Source organism: Sarcophilus harrisii, chromosome 3 (assembly GCF_902635505.1).
Source record: "Sarcophilus harrisii chromosome 3, mSarHar1.11, whole genome shotgun sequence".
In the NCBI taxonomy this organism is placed as follows: domain Eukaryota; kingdom Metazoa; phylum Chordata; class Mammalia; order Dasyuromorphia; family Dasyuridae; genus Sarcophilus; species Sarcophilus harrisii.
In genome coordinates, this window is record NC_045428.1 from 603,526,919 (window position 1) to 603,534,377 (window position 7,459).

At 49.6% G+C, this 7,459-nt stretch overlaps 1 protein-coding gene across 1 annotated transcript in view; it reads right to left on the reverse strand.

Moving 5' to 3' along the window:
- The window catches only part of LOC111720133 (T-cell-interacting, activating receptor on myeloid cells protein 1), a 42,326-nt gene extending 36,064 nt beyond the window's left edge, over window positions 1–6,262 (reverse strand). The window contains exon 1 of the mRNA XM_023501031.2: window positions 5,769–6,262. The gene's annotated coding sequence lies outside the window, so the exon portion shown is untranslated. The remainder of the gene's footprint in view (window positions 1–5,768) is intronic.
- Between the last annotated feature and the right edge of the window lie 1,197 nt (window positions 6,263–7,459).

The following is a 7,459-nucleotide window of genomic DNA, read 5'->3' on the forward strand; positions in this document are numbered from 1 at the left end:
GAGCAGGACCAGGAGATCATTATGTACTTCAACAACAATACTATATGATGACCAGTTCTGATGGACCTGGCCATCCTCAGCAACGAGATCAACCAAATTATTTCCAATGGAGCAGGAATAAACTGAACCAGCTACGCCCAGAGAAAGAACTCTGGGAGATGACTAAAAACCATTACATTGAATTCCCAATCCCTATATTTATGCCCACCTGCATTTTTGATTTCCTTCACAAGCTAATTGTACAATATTTCAGAGTCTGATTCTTTTTGTACAGCAAAATAACGGTTTGGTCATGTATACTTATTGTGTATCTAATTTATATTTTAATATATTTAACATCTACTGGTCATCCTGCCATCTGGGGGAGAGGGGAGGGGAAGGGAGGGGAAGAATTGGAATAAGAGGTTTGGCAATTGTTAATGCTGTAAAGTTACCCATGCATATAACCTGTAAATAAAAGGCTATTAAATAAAAAAAAGAGGTGATTAAAATGGGGAACGAATGCATTACAGGAAAACCCACCAGCCCACCTCAGTACAGGCATCTGAGCTATTTCAATTCTCATTCCTTCCTTTACATCCCCTCCTTTCTCACAAATTCAGCAGATGGAACCAAAATGTTCAGAATGAGTAATATTGTATCAGAGTAATTAACATAGCTACATCATACCTAATGAAAGCTTTATTTCATTCTCACAACATTAGGTCTTAGTGGGTTTTGCCAGAAGGGATATAATTTCCCTGGGTCATTCTTCAGATGGACTTTCAGGCATCCAGCCCTCACCTTGTATTATGAGTTCCAGGGGATCACTGGGCAGGGCCAGGACAGGGCTGTCTCTCCCAAGGAGATAAGAGCACCTGTACTCTCCAGCCTGGTTGATGTTCACGTGGATCAAGGGGAACTCTGCCCCGTGCTGGGTGGGCTCACTGGTGCTCACAGGCAACTTCTCTCCATCCTTGTACAGAGCAAACTCCACCCCTCGGGATGGTCCCTGACACAGGAGGGTCACGTTGTCCCCTGAGGTTACCTTGGAACTGGGCCGGGCTGAGAGAGAGGGCTTGGGAAGGCTGTCTGTGGGAGAAAGCAGGGACCACAGCTCTCCAGGTCTCCAAGGAGTTAGTGAGCCTTGGGGGGATCCCCTGCCACTCTTTCTCTCTCCCCCCACCCCCAGACCTTCTTTACTCTTTCCCTCTCATGGGGAACTTAATTCTATTTTTTTCTATTAACACTGGAGTTCACCCCTACTCCAACCCTGCACAGTGTCAGAGGGAAAAGTGCCCCCACTACTCCACCCCCCACTCTGAGTTCCCAGGGCTCCATTACAAAGGCCTCCCTGACAGCATCTGGGTGCCCTCTGGGGTGTGAGCTCGGCAGGTGCCAGCAAGGCCCCGGGGCTGACCTCCCTTCCGGGCAGGGCGCCACCTCCGGGCCAAAGGCTGCAGAAATTCCCTGCAGGAGCAATGCCCACCTCGCTCATTCTCTGGGAGTGAAGTTTGCTCCTGCCTCCATCTAACTCGGTCACATTGGCCAGGGCGGCCCCTCCCACGGGGCCTCCTCCCTTGGCTCCCCCACTCCCCTGCACGGGGCTCACAGGGCTCCTCACACCGACCTCTCCCAAGAATCCGGGGCCTGCTCTGGCCCCCAGTCCTGCCCCTGCTCTCTCACCTGTCACCCAGACCTCCAAGGTCTCACTGGCTTCCGACCTGACATGTGGGTGGGAAGTGTAGTAGTACACGCAGCTGTAGCTCCTGGAGTCCTGGGCACGCAGAGACTTCAGGGGGAAATTGGTTTCAGAAATGTTTCCATGCTTCTTTTGCAAGGGCTCCTGTGTCCCTGCCTTCAGTAGAATGAATGTCACCAACCGATTGTGATGATGATAGTCTCCTGCACCAGAGGAGCCCCTTCTCCCCTAGAGCCACACAGGACCCAGCTGGACACAGGGAGATGGTCTGGGCCGAGATCCTGAGGGAGAGCATGGGTGTGGGGGAGGGGATAGGGAAGAAGGAAGAGCCCCAGGGTCAGTTCGTGACTAGTCTGTGACTGGGGCAGGAGCCTGAGGCTTCCACCTCCTGGACCAGAATTGATGATCATCATAGTTATTGATAATAACACCTCCTGGTGTTTGTATAGTGCCCCCAGGGGCCAGGTGCTGTGCTAAGTACTTGACAGATAGTATCCCATTGAATCCTCACAGCCTGGGTGCTGAGTGCTCAGATTGTCCCCATTTTACTGAGAAGCACATTAAGGAAGACCAAGGTTACCTGCCTTGCCCAGAACCACAGGCTGCTAAGTGTCCCAGACCAAACTTGAATTGAGGGGCTCCTGACTCCTGGCCCAGCCCTCTTGCTGCCGTATCCCTTGGCTTCCATATTGGGAGGCACAAAGATCTTGGGCTTAGCACTTGATGGGCAAGGCTGACAAGGAAACTGAGAGGGGAACAGATGACTTCTGTTGCATCTTCCCCACCCCCACACCTCTCCCTTCCCCAGCCCCTCAGGTAGACTCCCCTTGGTCTAGTCCTGCCCTGCTCTGCCCTCCCATCCCCACACAGGTTGGCAGACTCCCTAGCCACTGACTCAGCGTCTCTGAGCATGGAGACCACTGTCCCAAGCTCTCCTGCCCCCTCAAAATGCCAGGAGAGCCCAGGCCAAGCTCGCTTCCTCTGGTGCCCCAACTGTCCCTGGCAGCTCAGCTCTGCTCCCAGGCTTCCTTCTGACCATCCCCCAACCCCAGGGGCTTCAGCCTCTGATGTCCTGATTGCACCGTCCCTCAGAGGAAAGGGGGGGAGCTGCGTCCCTCACAGAGCGGCAGAGACACTGGGGAGAATGCTGGGTAAGGTCTCTGCGGCTCAGGGACCTCAGAGCCTCCAGGGTGCCTGCCTGCAATAGAAGGTCTATTTCCCTCTGAGGCGGGGCCGGCACATGACTGACACCAGCCCCAGAGCTGTTGCTACCACTGACCTCTCAGTCACCAGGAGATGGCTGGGCCCAGAAGGTTCTGGATGGAGATCTCCATCCCCCCTCAACCTCAATGTCCCAAGGGAAATGAGAGCCTGGCAGGGTGGCTGAGGGCTGCCCTTTGCCCCCTGACCCAGCCCCTCAGGCCTGTCCATGTGCAGGTCACAGAGATATTCTGGGCCCCAGAGGGCCCTAAGGGCAATGGTGAATGTGAAGAAATGAAGGGGGGGAGACAAAGAATCACCCACAAACACACAGGCCTGGGAACAAATGGACCCGCAGAGACTCTTGTAGATAAGCACAGAGCCAGGCTCACACTGGTGTGCACACAGGCTCACAGGTCACTGCATGCACATAGACACAGGCACACACACACACACACACACACATGCAGACACCTGCATGCACACTGCACTGATGCACATACAAACATACACATTGAACACATATGTACACCATGCACATGTGTCTACATATCTCCATGGAAACATGATACAGCCCACACAAGAGGGATGTGTGGCCCTGGAAGAGAAGCTCAGATTATCGATGACTCCAAACTCCCTCCAGCCGCTTCCCCTAAAGGTTCTTTCCCCCAGTTCCTCCATGACAAGAACAGAGGCAGATTCAGGTGGCAGAGAGATCTGGGACCTGCTCAGTCCAAGAACACTGCCTCAGCACCGAGGGTCTATCTCTGTACCCCGCAGTGTGTGAGCCAAAAGCTCTTCTCCCACCATCCTCCTCCCCCAGCCCAGCCCAGGGGCTCACCAAGGCAGAACAGACAGAGGAGGTCTGTAACTAGGGCAAGGGGAATCAGGATTTGGTCCAAGGGCAGTAGAACAGGAGAGGGCATGAACATCACGAGCACTTTGCCAGCCACTAGAAACAAGGCTGCTTTTCACGGTGAGCCAATAATAAAAAGAGGAAACTAGGATGCTCCTACATGGCCCATGCTTCTAGCCCACATCCCTACACCATTGCACTACAGATAAAGAAATCCTTCCTGACCTGCTTGGCTCTCCCCTGCCCGATCCCCTGACCAGAGATGGCACCACTCACATGGTAGACCAGAGCGACACTTCTTCCAGTCCCCATGGGCCAGTGTCTGAAGTTTACAACCTGTTTTTAGAGTTGATCTGAGGGCACAATTGCTGCCTCTCACCCTCCATGCTCAGGTGGCAGATTACAACTATTCTCAGGCCTGCATTTCCCTTGTTAAGGTCAACTACAGCCTTGAGGTTTCACTGTGCTGAGATAAGCTGATCAAAGCAGCCATCCCCATAATGGAAGCTTTCTAAGACAGTTCAAATTGAAATTGCCTTTGAAAGAATCTGACAACGTTAGATCCAGAAAATACGTTACAAAACATGGAAGCAAGCACACAGCCTTGCTTCCCTCCATCGGTGACTGGGAAAGTGTGAGAGCATTGTCCGTTATCCAAAATCCAGGCCAGCAAGTCATCATGAAATGATATAAAAGACTCTGGGCAACCCAATTTTGCCATCATTTCCCATCATCCCTTAGAACTGACAGAATCAAAGATTGATGTACATTGTCTATAGATTGCTATTCTACCCTGGAATTTCTCCTGGCCTCATAAAGCAGCTATTCCTCAGCCCTTTCTGAAGACCCAGGGGCTCTCAAGTAGATGATCATCTTCCCAATGACGAGTTAGCCCTTGAAGAGCATGTCCAATGGCCATATCCTGTAAACCATTTCAGCAGATGAAATATGAATATTATGGAATATTATTGTTCTGTAAGAAATGACCAGCAGGAGGATTTCAGAAAGGCCTGGAGAGACTGACACAGACTGATGCTGAGTGAAATGAGCAGAACCAGGAGATCATTATATACTTCAGCAACAATATTATATGATGATCAATTCTGATGGACGTGGCCCTCTCCAGCATGAGATGAACCAAATCAGTTCCAAGGGAGCAGTAATGAACTAAACCAGCTACGCCCGGCGAAAGAACTCTGGGAGATGACTATGAACCATTACATAGAAGTCCCAATCCCTCGATTTTTGCCCGCCTGCATTTTTTATTTCCTTCACAGGCTAATTGTACACTATTTCCAAGTCTGACTCTTTTTGTACAGCAAAATAACTATTTGGACATGTATGCTTATATTGTATTTAATTTATACTTTAACATATTTAACATGTATTGGTTAACCTGCCATCTGGGGGAGGGGATGAAAGGAAGGAGGGGAAAAATTGGAACAAAAGGTTTGGCAATTGTCGATGCTGTAAAATTCCCCATGCATATAACTTGTAAATAAAAAGCTATAAGAAATTATTTTTAAAAAGACTTCTGGCACTTAGCTTTCAGCATGAAACTTCCCCCTGTAGAAAAAATTTTAATGACCCTGTCCTCTTATATTTCACCATGGTCTCCAAGAGATCAATCATCAGGTTTCCTGCCTATGATGATTGCACTAACTCCCTACATAGCTCTGACTCCTAGAATCCCAACAGGGAAGGGGGGTGGTTCCTGATTAGTCATATTTCGCAATTCTCAGGCATCTTATGAATTGATTAGCTGAAAGTTCTCATTTCTTCTGGCCCCTGGCACCCAAGGGTCACAGCTGCTGGGGGGCAATACAGAGGAGGGATGGTGTGGGTCAGACGGTATGAGTTGCCTGGGATTCCTCCCTGCCCTCTGGCAGCCTCAGCTCCAGTTTCCCAGGCTTTCCCAGGATTACCTCACAATCTGCTATCTGATATTTCTGATTGTTCTGTCAGTTGCTTTCCGTGCCAAGCTAACACTAAGGAAGAATGGAGGGGGAAAGTTGAGGGAGGAAGACTCACCATTATGAACCTCTATTGCTTGACTCAGCATTAGTCTGTGAGAGGAGTTCAGGTTATGGTTGTTTCCACTTTCGGTCCATAATTGCCCCTCTTCACTTCTCCAAAAAGTAGTTTCTTTGCTCACTGAACCTTGGTTAGGAATGGGGAGGAGAGGGTCAGGATACCTGGTCTCTTCTCTGTCCAGGATACATCTCCATTTCTCTTCCCGTTTTCTGGCCAATTCCTCTTCAGAATGCCATCTCATCCACCACGTCCCCCAGGTCCAGTTTTGGGACTCACCAAAACAGAGCAGGAAAATGAATGTGGGTCATGTGCTGACCCACAAAGTCAGCTGTGGGGTGGAGGCTTTAACTGAGCAGTAGAGAGGAGGCAAGAGGACTAGAAGCTGGACCAGGATGTGGTAGTCAGAGCTGCTACCCCAACCCGTGACAGCTAGACCTCATGTTTTTCTACTTTGAAAGAGCAGAAGAGAAGGACTTGCATCAAGCCTTAAAAGGCCCAGGGTCTCAGAGAGCAGCCCCTGAAAGACCAAAGACAAGAGTTATCAAGCTTACAGCCAAAGGACCAGGACCTGGGGCAAAGCCCTAGAGCCAAGAGGATCAGGGACTCAGACAGCAGGGGTAGGACCAAAGTCAGAAGGTTGATGCCTAAAGTACTAGGACTTCCATGAGAAGGCTTGTTTCTAACAGGTCCCTTATGAGTAAGGCTGCCAGGAGCCCAGACTCCATTAAAAGGTCTCTCTGAGAGCCGAGAGCCGAGAGCCTCTCAGTGCATCTTCTAGTCTTTGATCTCCTGCCATCTTTGGATGGAGTTTCAGTTCTGACCCATACTGGGAATTAAGTTCAGATCCTGGAACCCCAATCTTTAATAGCTCAACAGATCTGGGAACTCTTTCTGCTACTATTTAACTATTTAGCTTTTGGACAGTAAACCCACCAGTCCCAAACCTGTCCTTCCTCATCACCAGACCCTGAAGAGAAAGGCTCAACCCATTATTCCCCAGATCTCAGCAACTGAACACTCCCTGCTCACTGAATCTCTTGTCTGCTCTAAGCCCAGCAGCCCACCCCAGTATTTCCCCACTCACCCTAAACTTCTGCTTCTGTTCCCAGGCCAGTCTTCACAGACATAATCTAGGGAAATAACTCCTGTGGAAAAGGGTCAGAATTTCCCTGCCAACTGCCAAATAATTGCCCATCTATCAATAAACTTCTATTAAGAGTCTACTATGTGTCAGGCACTGTGCTAAGCAGGGTAGTCCATCAAGCTGAAACTGGACAGTACCCTAAGGGAAAGACAGGAGGCAGACCGTGCCAGGCAAATCAAGCTCCCACCACCATCTTCCTTCAGTGTCTACCGTCCACAGTCGAGGACCCTGAACTCAATATGCCCAGGTAGAATGACATAAATCATTGCATAAAGATATGGCACTATCTGCTTTGCTACTGACTCTAAGAATCATGGAACCTACCCACCTGGCTCATGAAAGAACCTACTCAAATGTGATGCCTTCCTCTTTAGAATGTGAGCTTCTTGAGAACAGAAGGCTCTGTCTTGACTATTTATATTTCCAGTGCTTAGCACAAAGCACACATTTCATAAAAGTTGGATTCGATCATTGGTACTTGGGGAGGAGAATGTGACTAATGCAAAAGCTGAGAACAAGGGGATCATCTTCAAAGAAAAAGGAA